Below are 14,531 nucleotides of genomic sequence, written 5' to 3' on the forward strand. Positions count from 1 at the left end.
CACATCTTTCTGTTTTTAAACCAGTATAACCGCAGAAGGACCGGCAGAGACATGAGGGGACCGTCTGCATAGGGGGCAGGAGAAGACTCCCGTAGGGGAGGCTTGTGCATGAGTGCATGAATAATAGCCCTGATCGCAGAAATGCACAAGCTGGGAAACTCAGGCGTCTCTGGACCAGTGGAGTGAAATACATAGCGCTGTAGCAGCAAAGAGAGGCTCCCTGCTGATGCTTGTTAGCAAATCTGGAAATGGAGTGACCGGTGCTTTATCACGGCCATTCCTCTAGCCAGGCCATCCCACCCGCAAGTCCAAAAATGCAGGCAGCTGGATTAGACCGGATTAATATATAAGGAGCAGGCCTTTGGTAAGGTTAATGGCACTTAATGGCCCATTCAGGAGTAGAGCCGCTTCCAATATTTTGTACGGTGAGTGACAGATCAAGGTTAGAGCAGTGGCTAACAGTAGACAAGGGAGATAAGGGAGGAGGGTGTCTCTGGTTTTTTTTGGGGGGGGAGGTAGGGCAAACTGCCCATCTCTGGGGAGATCTGGATGGATTCTCCAAGCAACAGAGGGAAGCAGAGGGCGGAGAGTAGGGGGAAAAGGGGTGGTCGGTCTTAAGCCATAAATGCGCCCCCGCGGACAGACTATGGCTGGAGGTAGGGGGAGGCAGAATCCACGCCGTCCGGTGTCCGTCTCTTTCTCCTGAGGAGTCCGGAGAGGCCACCCCACCAACACCCCCGTACACCCCCCCGCAGCCGGGGTTGCCCGCAAACTGGGGGTCCCCTCCTGAGTTTGGACCTCGCAGCTCGGCGGACTCCCCAGGTCCTCCTCCCGGGAGAAGCCGTTCGGGCAGCCCAGTCCGCGCAGCACGCCGGCCTCTCCGAGTGGCTCCATCATTATCATCACTATCATCCTCCCCGGGGGCTTTGCTTCCCGGGAGACCGACCAGACAAGAGGGCAGCGGGTGCGGGGGGGCCTCCTCCTCTGGCTGCCTCCGGCGGGGCTCCTTCCCGGCTGGCGCGCCCAGGGAGAGGCGCGGGACTGGCTTCGGGCGGGCGCGGAGCACGGGCGGCCTCGGCAGCACCTGTCGCCCCCGCGCAAGGCCGCCCACCGCCACCCAGCAGGGCGCCCGCGGGCGGCAGCAGCAGCCCGCCTCGACCGAGGTCTCCTCGCGAGTCAGCCGGCGATCTCGAGGCGGACGCACACGCACCGGCTCTCCGGCGGGGGATCGGAGGCGAGGGAGGCGCCGGGCCGGGCTGGACTCGTCCGGGGCGCCCGGAGGCGGGTCCGCCCTCCCGCCTGTCCGCCCTCCCGGTGGCCGCCTCCCGGCCGAGGCTTCCCCCGGGCGCGCGGGGCGGCGGAGTCCGAGGCGCCGGCGACGGGCCGGAGCGGGTCGCGCCCTGGCTGGGCAGGCAGGTAAGCGAGCGGGTCGCGGCGCCGTCCGGGGCTCCGGCGGGGGGGGCCTGGACTCCCCAGCCGGGGAAACACCCCACCACCAACCCCTGGGTTGGGGGATTCTGGTCTTGGTAGTGGGGGGGATTTTTTTAAAGGGGGGGAGTGTTTCCGAACCCTGCCAGAGGGGGGATTCTGGGCGTTGTAGTAAAAAAAAAAAAAAATAAGCGGCCGTGTGGGGGGGCGGGTGGGACACGGAGAGCGTCCCCAAGCGCCGCGAGAAGCAGGCAGGGAGGAACGTCGGTGCCAAAGCCGGGCGAGCCGTCCTCTCGGCGGGGCGAGTTCCGTGCGAGTTCAAGGCGGGAGGGGGGGATTCTGGGCTTGGTAGTCCACCCACCCCACCGCGCTGCCCGAGGCGAGGCGGCGAGGGCTGAATTCGAAGCGACCTGGAAAGTGAGGGGGCGACGCTCGGGGGAGGACGGGGCGAAGGAGAAAGATTTTTGTGTGAGGGGGTGTTTGGCTGCTGGCTGTTCTCCTCCCCATCACCGGCCGGATTCCCTTCTAAGAACCGTTGCCCCCCCCCCCGGCTCTGCATTTTGGTGACGGGGAGGGGGGGTTGAAGGCCCCGTTGTGCCAAACCCCCCCCCCCAGGTACAGCCCGGACTCTCCTGGAACCCATTTGGTATCTGCTTTGACCCCCCCCCCCGCAAAAAAAAGCCATTTTAGACTCTCTTGCAGGTATCTCCCATTTTGAAAAAAAGAAAAAGAGCCCAAAAGGGGGGGGGGAACCGGTGTGCCAGCTGCTCTCCTGGCCCTTGCGGGGTGGGGGGGGTCTGCCCTGGCCACAGTGACACAGGCTTTAGTGATAGGGCAGCTGGGCTACTGTAATGCCCTCTACCTGGGGCTGCCTTTGGAAAGTGGCCGGAAGCATCAGAGGGTCCAAAACACGGCAGCCGGACTGATGACTTGGACCGGACACGGGGACCACATCATTCTCCCCCCCCCACCCCATTTTCAGCAGCTCTACAGGCTGAGGATCCGTTTCGGAGCACAAATCAAATTCTAACCTAGGAAGCTCTCAAGCTCGGCTTCACCCCAAGTTCTCTCCAGAACCGCATGGTGCTTTAGGCGCCTGCTCAAAGGCTAAGATCCTCAGGGGAGGCCTTCCTCTCAGTCTCCCCACCTTCACAGGCACCTCTAATGGGGCTGCTCCTGGAGACGGTGGAACTCCCTCCCACTGGAGTCCTTCCGCAAGCAGGCCAAGACCGTTCTCTTCGGGGCAAGCTTTTCCTGAGTGACCGGCTTTCTGAGTGACAGTTTTCAATGGGTGATTGTGGCTGACTGCTTCGAATGCGCTTTTGTTTACCATTTCTTAGAGCAGCCTTTGTTTGGCCTTTTTTTGTAGTATTTGTATACTCACCATTGTTAGTTTTAAATATTGTCTTTTAATGATGTAAGCCACCTTAGGTCCTCTTAAAGGAGAAAGGCAGAGTCGAAATATTTTAGATTAATTCTGTGGTTGGGCATCTCTCAGCTAAAGCGCTAAACGGGCAGGCGGTTGGATCCGTGCGTGGCAGCTTGGGTGACCCTTTTTCACTTCACTTGGGGACCTTCTGCGTTGGAAAAGGGTTGGGTTAAATGAACTTGGGGCTCCTCTCCAGTGGTGGTTCTGTGATCTGACATAAGGCAGCGTTGTGTGGTCTATTTCTGCTCTGTGGAAAAAAAAATAATAAAAGGTGCTACTTGATCGCCAAACTAATTTCTGCACCTCCGGGGGGGGGGGTTGTGTTTAGAAGCCAAGTTACACAATCTCAGGAAAGCTGATCCTAACCAGCTTTACTTAAAAGTTCTTGGCCTCTGATGGATTGGGATTACGGTGACGGAAGTGAAATTCATTTCCAGGGGCTATTTTCCCAAACTTATCCAACACAATTTCTCTGACCCACAATTGAGAAGAAAGGCAACCCAGCCTGTACTGTCCATGTGCCTGCACACCCACCAACCCACCATTACATTTATATTAAAAAATAAATTCAGGTTCTGGCCTGGATTTCTCAGGTTGGCCATAATTTGGCTGCGAGCCATTCTGCAGGTGTTAGACTGCCATGCCCATCATCCCCAGTGGTGTTATTTGTAGTCCAGAACATCTGGACGGTGTGAGGTCAAGTAAGGCAGCGACCATCTTTCAAACCAAATTAAAATCAAAAGGAAGTGGACTTGTCTACGAAAGGTCACATTAAAATGTAGCAGGTTGTCTTTAAAGGGCCACAAAGATTTTGCCTTCTTTCTTTTTTTTTCTGGCTTGATGTAAAATCAAAAGGGTGTCTTTATCTTGGAATGACCATATATGTCTCGGTGTCTGGGTAGGAGGGGATATTATTTATAACAGCAGTTTAAGCAGGAATAGAAGTATCAACATGGATTTCGGGGCAGGCGAAAATGGCTTCGGTTGGATGACATCAAATTAAAGAAAACAGTTACCAACGCATTTTTTGCTCCTATTTAGTTCCCATCGTGAGAGACTTAAATGCTGGTTTTATTTGGCGATGCAGGGGCTTAGCCCAAGGCAAGGGTCTGTTATACCTCCTGGCAACCCTGCATCTTAACAAACTAGAATTTTAGTGCATTAACATGGTTCGTTGTAGATGCCTTTTCTTTCGGCCGGGCTGCATGTTTTGCTTCCAGGAAAGAGAGAGAGAGAAGGTAGGTATGTGGTTGTGATGTGCTGTCAAGGCGTTTATGACTTAATGGCGATCCCGCAAATTAGTGACCTCCCAAAGGTTGTATCCTGGACAGCTCTGTTCAGGTCTTGCAAAGCAGAGGCCATGGTCCCCCCCAGTCCGTGTGCATCATCCTCTAAAAGCAAGTTTTGTCCAAAACTTCTTTTCATCTTGAACAGCAGTTGGTGTGTGTGTGAATATGGGGTGGATTTTGCAAGTGGACTAAAGTTTGATGTATTCTCGAAGGCTTTCATGGCCGGGATCCGATGGTGGCTGTAGGCTTTTGGGGCTGTCGGGCTGTGTTCTGGAGGTTGTTCTTCCTAACGTTTCGCCAGTCTCTCTGTGGCCGGCATCTTCAGAGGACAGGAGTCCGAACTCTGTCTGTGTTCTGGTTCAGTTTGTGGGATAGTTGAAAGTTCTGGACTCAGATATCCCACAACTGCACAGACAGAGTTCCAGCTCCTGTCCTCTGAAGATGCCAGCCACCAAGAATGGCAAAACGTTAGGAAAAAAGCCTTCGGAACACGGCACAACAGCCCAAAAAAACCTACAACCACCATCAGACTAAAGTTTGCCTGTGAGGGCACCAGAAGCATGTTTATGTTGTCGCCGTAATTCTTCCTTGTCTGTGGATCTTTGGTGTCTCTGTTTGTGAGTCTCTAACGCTGATCCCTGAGTGTCTCTTGGTATTGGAGGTGTCAGGCTCTGAATCTAAACGGAAGCCTCCTTTTGGCCAAGACGTACCAGCAGTCCTAGCCGGTATCACGTCTACACCTTTCGCGACCCAAGCTTTTCCTGCTCCCCGCTGGCCTTTCCTCGGGCACTTCTCCAGGGGCACCCATTCTTCTGCTTTCCCTCCCTCCCCAGTTTTCCTACCTTCAGCCTCTGTGCAGGACCTGTTGTCTCTTTGCTGGTTGTAATAAGAGGGAGCATCTTGCGTCAAAAAAATGCAGGCCCAGGAAGATTTTTTTTTCCTGGATTTGTTGAATCGGATCCTAAGACTGCTGGGATTGGAGCACTAGAAGAGGTCTCAGAGGGGTGAATCTGTTGGCCGGATTCCCGCTGGCGATTTGTGCTGCCAGAATGGGAATCACCTGCGTCTTGGCAGCACATGGCTGGCAGCATTTCCTGGCCATGTCTCCAATTGCACCATTATGTATCCCCCAAGTTGCAAGGAACACGTCCAGCAACTTACTGATGAGTGGGCAATTTGCCACTTGGAGGGCAAGATTTCCCTTATGCATGCTGGAGCATCTTTTCCCAAATGCATCTGCCTGCTCCATTGGGTCCTCCCGGGCCATGATCGTCCGGGTTGCTACTTTTAGGAAAGCCAGGAAATTGTCCCCCAGAAGCAGCTCCTTCTCTGCTGTGACACCAAAATTTTGGTGACTTTTAAAAACACAGCTTTATAAAGAGATTTTTGTGTCAACCCTGTTTCTGGTGTTCCTCTGCTCCTCTGCTTGTTTATAGGCCAGTGCTACATTTTATTTTGCAATTTCTGCCTCTTGGTGCTGTTATTTGAGTGTGGTTTATGTTGTTTTTATTTGACTTATTTTTATTCTTTTTTTAATCTGACTGTAGACCTCCCTGAGTAGTGTGTTGCACTAATGGGGTGGTGTACAAATTTAAAACATAAATAAATTAGACATAAATTATGCAGACATAAATCTCCAACAGGATTCTGGCTGATAAGGAGTCAGTCACCCGGCATCCCTGATAGCTTGCCATCCAGCCTCTGTTTATAAACCTGTCATGAAGGACAGCCGGCCCCAGTCTGAGGCAAGAGATGACACCGTTGAACAGCTCTGGTCTGAACTTGACAGGTCCTAGACGAGTTTACGGAGATTGTTTTTACAGTGCCACTTTTGTTATAATGTATGTCACGGTGCTGATGCTTCCTCTCACACACAACCTTTCCTCATCCTCTGAGTGTTTCTTGTTGCTGGTATTATTAAATGCTGCTTTCCTGCTCTATGATCTTTGAAGTAGCTTCGGAACAAGGCTGAAGGCATCTGAGAGGAAATTGGACCGCCATCCGTCAGGTCTGCTTTGATTTGGATTCCTGCCTCGAGCAGGGGGGTTGGACCCGGTGGCTTGACAGGCCCCTTCCAACTTCGTGATTCTGTATAAGACCAAATTGATAAGCTACATACAGGGACGTCTGCAAATCAATTTATGTATGTATTGTGTGCCATCAAGTTGATTCCAACTTAATGGCTACCCTTTCCAAGATTTTCCAGGTAGAGAAGACTTAGAAGTAGTTTAGCCTTCCCTTCTTCTGGAGCTGCTCTGGGACTGTGCCGCTGGCCCAAGGCCACCCAGGCTGGCTCTTCTCCTGGGAGGCCCAGTGGGGGATTTGAACTCCCAGCCCTCTGGCTTTGCACCAAGTACCTACATCACTGAGTTATTCAGCCAGCTAAAGGTAAGGTAAAGGGTCCTCTTGACATTGAGTCCAGTTGTCTCCGACTCTAGGGGGCAGTGCTCATCCCTATTTCCAAGCCATAGAGCCAGCGTTTGTCCGAAGACAATCTTCCGTGGTCACGTGGCCAGTGCGACTAGGGAACGCCGTTTTACCTTCCCACCGAGGTGGTACCTATTTATCTACTTGCATTTACATGCGTTTGAACTGCTAGGTTGGCAGGAGCTGGGACAAGCACCGGGAGCTCACTCTGTTGCGTGGATTTCATCTTACGACAGTTGGTCTTCTGACCTTGCAGCACAGAGGCTTCTGCGGTTTAACCTGCAGTGCCACCACGTCCCTTAGATTCAGCCAGCTATCTACAAATAAATAAGTTGCAATAATTCAGTTAACAAACACAGCAGATAAACAAATCATCAGCGTTTCACTGAATGGCAGATTTATCACCAAGATAGACATATAGTGAATTATAAACTAGCCAAGCTATAAATTACAGTAAAGTTCAGCTCAGGTCATGTTGGCCAGGGTGTTCTAGTTGTAGTAAAAAAAAGTAACTTTTCCAAGCCCTGATTGTTGCATTCGTTCCTCTCGGCCTCATTTACCGTAAGACTAGCATGCAGCCACTTTATGCTCTTCACTGATCTTTTATTTGAAGGTCGGGAAAATGGTTGATTAAAATCATTCAACAGAAAATGTGTAAATACCAAAAAACCCACATCTTGCGGGTCTGGATTCCGGAGTTGTGCCGAATAATGAGCAGGTTTTATGTACTGAAGGACATGTGTATGTTAATCCCCATTGGCAAGCAAGAAATGCACCACATTTTTCCTTCCCAACATCATTAGGAAAACTATCATTGCCGCTTTGCTATTTGCGCTTCCGATGCAGGTCAGCGCCAAGAACAACGTGAATGGTTTAGAACCCTATTACTTTTCGGAGAATCGTTCTGAAAGCACTAATTGGGAGATGTTTTCAATTAAATCTATTCATCATAAATAGCATGCACTCTGGGGCAAATAAAGGGTTTTTTTGTCGGTGTTCTGTTACGGCTTCCCTAAAGCAGTGGTCCCCAGCCTTTTTGGGGCCGCAAACCAGGCGGGGGGAGCAAGCTCCATGCGCAGGGGGGCTGGGGACACCCCTGCGCTCGTGTAGTGACACACCCCCTGCACAAGCGCTACACACTCAATGCGAGCGTGACACATCATTCCCGGTCTGGAAATGGGGGGGGGGAGACACTTTTCCGAGCTTGGATGTAGAAAAAACAAGTACAAATAGAAATTGACAAAGTAGCCATTTTTGAACAAATTTGGAGTTCGTTTTTTAATCCGTGCCCATCTCTAACGTTAATAACAACCTGGCTTCCTGGAAGTAATTTGTTGTGCGCATCATTCCTTACGAAAAGTAACGCCTTGAGGTGTGCTTAGCTGTTTTGTATTCAGTCCAGAAATTCACTGGGTCCAGAAATTCCACCCGTCCCAACTTAAAAGTAGACCCATTGAATCAGCGGCCCAATGGGAAGTCAACACTTACATAAATCTCACTGAATCTGTGGGTCTGTTCTGCTTGAGACTAGTGATAAGATACTGTCCGTGACCTCTCAGCGTTAACCTTCCTCACAGGATTTGTGGTGAGGATAAAATGGTAAAACTGATGGGCAGCCAAGATATTTTTGCTGCCTGAGGCTGAGCAGGAAACTGGGGGTCTCAGTGGTCCAGGTACAGCCAACCAGTCAAATAATTAGGGCATTTTAAGTAGAAAGACCTCTGATCTGGCAGGGAAAATATAAGAAGTAACTCAATAGTTAACCAACTGCCGCCCCATCGTGACATCACAAATCTGCTGCCTGAGGCGGCCGACTGGCTCTGTCAGTGATAGGGCTGACTCTGGTGTATCCCATAGATAACCTTGGGTCTCTGAAGGGGAAGGACAGAATGTAGACATAATTCGTAAAAAAGAATAATATTTTGCTGCATCCTCAGCAGTCAAGGTCTTGCTTTGGAAAAAAACCATACCCAAGTTACGACACCAGTTTTCCTATCCAGTATTTCCTTTTCCAACGTAGACCAGACTTGAAGAATACAGATGCTGTTTTTCATGAGGCGTCACTTACAGTCTATCAGAGCGAGGGAAAGTTACTTTTTTGAGCGACTGCTTTCAGAGTTGCCCAGTCAACACGGCCGCGAGGCGTTCCCCTCTCAAAGGAGGGCAAAAGAGTATTGTGATACCTTGAAGGCTAAGGACAAAATCCTGCTGACCGTCCCAGCTAGAGGAGACCTGTTGAATCTGCTGTTGAATTTGAAGTCAACACTTCTGTAAATCTGTGGGTTTAATGGGTCTACTTCAATTAGGATTACCCATAGGATTCTGGCCTAAGAAGCTTTAACCGGCAAAAGGTTTTGGTAGCTGTAATTCTCTTCTCTGGGTGCATCTAAAGAAGTGAACTACAGTTCATCAAAGTAACTTTTCCAAGTAACTTTTGGCAAGATCTGACTTTAGCATAGTTTGGGAGATGGCTCTCTTAATTCTCCATCACTGCAAGGCCAAAAATTAAGACAAGGCAGGACACAGTGTGTCCAAAACCTAAATATGGCCCATCAGCATGACGGTTGATCAAGCACTGATTGCATCTCAAAAATCTTCAAATCTCACTCATTAATTTTTTTTACATCTTTTTGTTGCCTTAGATCTCATTTCATATTTTGTGGCCCTGAAACAGAGTTCTACCCCAGGAAACATTTCTCAAGTACAGTACTGACTTACTGAATCCCATGCTTCTTTTAGCTCAAAGTATCTTAATTAATTCAAATTAAAACTTCCCACGGGCAACTCTTCTTAAAGAAAAAAGGGCTCCTGGATGTTCTATCTAGTATCTGCTTATCGTAGAGACATATGGTTGGGTGGGGTGTTTATGTTGGAGTTTTTACAATCTTGCATGCTGTCTCTAGTAGGCGTGGCCGAGAGGGACTGTCAGTCTATCCGGCACTAACCAATCATCCTTTCCTGTCTCTGAATTTAAAGAGAATCCCATCCCTCTGCTGAGTGCTGCTCTTTTCCCTCTGCTGAAAGCAGTCAGTCAGTTTGTTTTGTTAGCTGTTGATCTGTTCACAGCCGTAAGTAATAAAACATTTTTTTCCACCTGCAAACATCTCAGAGTCAGTTACTGAGATTGTAACTGTCGGTTAATGAGAAAGGGGTGGATTACCAGTGGAACTTGAAGCTATTCTCCTCTGTGAGTTTTTATGCACCTGCAAAAGGAAGTTTAACTAGAAATTCAAAACTCTGCAACAGTTTATACACTTATAAGAGTGACTGGCAATCTTAGTTACTCTTAGAAGTGGATATGTATTTTAACGATGAAGTACATCATTCAAACAGATCCAGAAGTCCTGTTTAGTTCTTTTTATTTATGCATACAGTATATATTCTGGTTGTTGTCCAAAAACACAAATCTGCACCCCCTCTAATACACCCAGACCCACAAAAATACAAATGTCTCACCTCTGTTTGCGTTCTTACAATTCAAAACTTCATTAATTTTTAAAATCTTTGTCAGGCTGAGCCGCCTGCAGTGTGGCTTTTGCCTGTTGGTTCTCCATAATGTTTGCCTTTCCGCAAGCATTTTTGTCAAAAGAATACGGGGAGGCAAAACGATATCCTGTATCTTCTTTTTTTAAAGTCTTTCTCCTTCTGTATCAGGGCTGCGAAACCCAAGACCTGTATTGTTAGTTTGGTGCAAACACAGAGTTTGCAAACCGTGTTTTGAAGCATTATGATCAACAAAAACCACACACAGAATTTTAAAAAAAGTGGTATTCTCCCGTGTGTGTGTGTGTGTGTGTGTGTGTGTGTGTGAGTGTGTGTGTGTGTGTGTGTGTGTGAGAGAGAGAGAGAGAGAGAGTTTGATCGTCAATGACAGAGAGAGAGAGAGAGAGAGAGAGAGAGAGAGAGAGAGAGTTTGATCGTCAATGACACCGTCATTTGGTCTTTGTTAAAAACATTAAAGAACTTCTATTGTTTAAAACACATGCAGAACAGAACTGTGTTTTGACATTTGGCATTTTATACATAAATTTGCAGTTGACTTAAATAGGACAGGCATGGTTACTTTAACAGACAGCTAGCTCCTGTAACCGCTCAAGCAATGAGCCCTTGATTGATAGCATATCTTGACACTATCGCATATTTGACCCTCTCTGATAAAACTATATCCTATCACATATTTGACCCTATCAACTATTATCCATCACATACTTGGCCCTATCTGACGAACGGCCTACTGCTGCTTCCTTTATATAGGCAAACTCTAGGCAAAACACACACATAGATAAAGATTTTGCCTATCTTGGAAAATGTAATTGTACAACACTCCCCCGTGTGTGTGTGTGTGTGTGTGTGTGTGTGTGTGTGTGTGTGTGTGTGTGTGTGTGTGTGTGTGTGTGTGTGTGTGTGTGTGTGTGTGTGTGTGTGTGTGTGTGTGTGTGTGTGTACACGCACACACATTGCATTGTACAATTATATTTTCCAAGATGTATTAGGTGGAAGCCCTTTTTTTAATGACTCAGGGCAGCCTCCCCATCAATCATCTTGGTTATGGACATTTTTGAGTCATGAATTTAGTGTATATGGTTAAACAGCAGCTTTTTATGATGCAGAAATCATGTCTCAGCCTCGCTCGTTTCTGCTTCCCAGAAAGATTGCAGGCCTTAAACTGCGGGGGGAAGTCAGTAAATACTGTAATTAACATTCTGTAGGATGTGAAAGTAATAGGGCACTTTGAAATCTAGCAGAGAAGGGGTGTGTGGAAGTTGAACCCAGGCAGATTTTTAAATGGGCACAAAGGCAAAAAAGAAAAGGCCAGAGGTGTTGATTAACCACTAGTGTCCGCTGCCTCCATGTGTGATTCATTCACAAAGGGTCTTAGAAAGCTACAAAATCAGCCAAGCACAAAGTAATCAGTTGCTGATATACCGATGTCAAGGTTGAACCGATTTAAATCAGGGGCAATGAATCAGCTGGGATTTCGATTCCGCCGCCTGGTTAATTATGAGGGATGATGATTCTGCGTGGAGGAACTTCCTAGCTTATTCTGTTTATCCTCTCTGGATTCAACAGGAGGTGCGGCTGTGGTGGTTTATTTTGCAAGAATTGATATCCTGTCAATCCTTGTTCTTCGGGACGAGAGAGCAGAGCTTTGAAATCTTCTTTGCGCTACCGTGGTGAAAGACAGACAGACTGACTGACTATAATTTCCAGAATTCTCCAGCATGTAGAATGATAGACCAAAAAAAATATAACTTTTTGGGGTGATGGAAAAATGAAGCAGGATTTCTTTCGTGGTCCAGGGAAACATGGTTGGAAGGGCGCAAGTTTAGAAGAGTACAGTAAATCATGCAGAGGTGCGACCAGGCACCTTGAGTGAAATAATTTCTTATGGAGCCTTGCTTGAGAATTGCTGTGCTTTGCCTTGGAAGGCAGGACCAGCTGGGTCATGTAGCCAGACCTCATGAGGCTTTCTGAGCAGCCTCTTCAGCCTTCCTCGTTCCTCTGAGCTGGACTGAAATCCTTAGAGAAGCTGAGAGAGAAATGGATTTTTACTGGAAAGCTGAAATTTGTTGTAAGCTGCCCCTGCCGTCATGCAACATTTCAGAGGGTAGTTTTGAATGGGCCATCAAGAGCTGTGAGGTTTGCAAAAACCCTACTCCTCATCAGTTGATATGTTTTAATCCAGCTGCTTGCTTTTTTGGACTCTCCCTGGGAGCGGTAGGATACAGGGACTCTCGTGACTTACGCCTACCAATAGATCATTGCTCAGAATTAACAGAGGACCTGCTGCTTTCCATTCCAACAGGATGTGCCACCGACCTCTTTCCTCTGCCAGGTTGGAAGGAGAAGCATTGAATTCGAGAGCTATAGAGAAATTATAAATCTATACTGAGCCCACTTTTCTCAGCTTTCCAACAAGTGGTGGAGGTTCTGAGTTTCCCCAAAAATCTGAAAATTAAACTTAAGGAAGTATGAATAGAGAAAGGATAAATACAATAAGGAGTTGGATGAAAAAGACTAAAGATAAAAATACTATAAAGGAAATTTTGGGGGAGGAAGAGGGGATATCTTGGTTGAATATGCTCCAAATGGAAAGTTGGGCAAGAGAGTGGACTAGAACAGTAGGTGAGATAAGAAAACGGACAAAATTTGAGGAGATTATTGAACAAAGACAAGATCAAGAAGAAGGAAACCAAAGAAAAGGAACAGTTAGTATAATTTATAAGATTTTAGTACATTCTGGATTCGAACAAGCAATGATGAAATACCAGTGGCAGGAAGATCTCGAGGAAGAGATTAAAGGAGAGGATGGGAATAAGATAGGGTCACAAATAAAGAATAATGAAGAATATGTCTATAACGATAAAAGAAAATTGTTGTAAGGTAGCATGGAGATGGTATTTAGCTCCAGCAAGATTGAATATAATAAATAAAAATATATCATCTCAATGCTGGAGATGTCAAAAGGAAAAAGGAACTTATATGCACATGTGGTGGACATGTGAAATAAGAAAGAAAGAATGGGAACTGGTTTTTAAAGAAATTAGAGAAATTATTGGATATGATATTCGGATATCACTGGTTATTGCCCTTCTAAATATAATTAAGAATTATCAGTTTAAAAAAGAAGAGAAAGAATTCATTGTTATAATGGTTACCATAGCAAGATTAATATTTAAAAAGAATTGGAAAAGCAACAAACAAATTAATCTGGAAGACTGGTATAAAGAAATGTGGAGCTTAATAATAACGATAAGTTAACATGAAATGACAATAAGAGGAATGGTAAAGTCTAATGATTTCAAAGAGGTATGGAATTATTATTTTTTTTGAAGGGGAAAGGCTATAGGCCAGCAAAGGGATCAATGTATTTTTTTTTTTTAGCGGTATGGGGTGAAAAGGGTTATAAATGGATACTTTTGGTCACCTCGTCCCAAAGGTCAAGGTGGCACAGGTGGGGATATTCTGATCTGTATTGTATGCAGTTATTGGTGTATTTGTATTTTAGTTTTAATATCAAATAATTAAAAAAATTCTAGAGCTCTAGAGCTAAAAATGACTGCAAGGGTCATCTCGTCAGCCCTCTGCTAATGCAGAAAACCCACCACTAAAGCATCACTAACGGATGCGCCTCCCCTCCAATGTTGTGAGATAGTCCATTGCATTCTTGAATCCATTCCATTGTTGAGCCCTTCCTGCCAGGAACAAATTCTTGATGTTTATTCAAAATCTCCTTTCTTGTGATTTGAATCCATTCCGCTTTCTCGTGGTTTGAAAGCCAGTTCGTTTACTTTGATGTGTCATATTAGGCCGTGCTTCCTGTAACTGGCCTCCTACAACTTTGGCCATGTTGACCCTTCATCCTTAAGCCAAGTCCCAGTACTGTTGGCCAAACCCTACTGTCCTGGTCTAGATCAGTGGTTCCCAACCTTGGGTCAGCTCCCAAGGCATTCGTGGACTACAACTCCCAGAAATCCTGCCCAGCACAGCTAGTGGTGAAGGATTCTGGGATTTTTAGTCCACAAATGGCTGGGGACCCAAGGTTGGGAATCACTGGTCTAGAGTTTAACAGCATGACAGTAGACACAACAGTGCTTCCTTTGACTATCCTGTCAACTGGCCAACCTTCCAAACAAACAAAAAACCCAAAACCCAACCACATCCCCTCTGACCTTAAGCACAATTATCGTTCCCCAAAAAACCTGTAGTCATGTCTGCGCCTCTGACCTTCTTCTCCCTTCCACGTTCCTCTTTCGTTCTTCTGTCAACTGCTTTTTCATGTTAGCCTCTCGGCATCAAGCAAAATTTATTCTTGTCGCCAGCAGCTCTTGCAGGGTTGTGAAAGATGTGAAATGCTTGAAAATTCAGGGAGAAACGTTCTTCTCTTCCCCGGAAGCATACATTTTCCATTTATCCAATGGGGGCGGGGGGAAATCCATTAGCAAAATTGAAAACTT

At 47.0% G+C, this 14,531-nt stretch overlaps 1 protein-coding gene across 1 annotated transcript in view; it reads left to right on the forward strand.

Annotated features, from left to right (window-relative positions):
• Nucleotides 1-1,321: 1,321 nt before the first annotated feature.
• Nucleotides 1,322-14,531, forward strand: part of P2RY6 (pyrimidinergic receptor P2Y6) — a 44,086-nt gene continuing 30,876 nt past the window's right edge. The window contains exon 1 of the mRNA XM_072993445.2: nt 1,322-1,416. The gene's annotated coding sequence lies outside the window, so the exon portion shown is untranslated. The remainder of the gene's footprint in view (nt 1,417-14,531) is intronic.

The sequence above is a fragment of the Pogona vitticeps genome, chromosome 3, assembly GCF_051106095.1.
Source record: "Pogona vitticeps strain Pit_001003342236 chromosome 3, PviZW2.1, whole genome shotgun sequence".
NCBI lineage: Eukaryota > Metazoa > Chordata > Lepidosauria > Squamata > Agamidae > Pogona > Pogona vitticeps.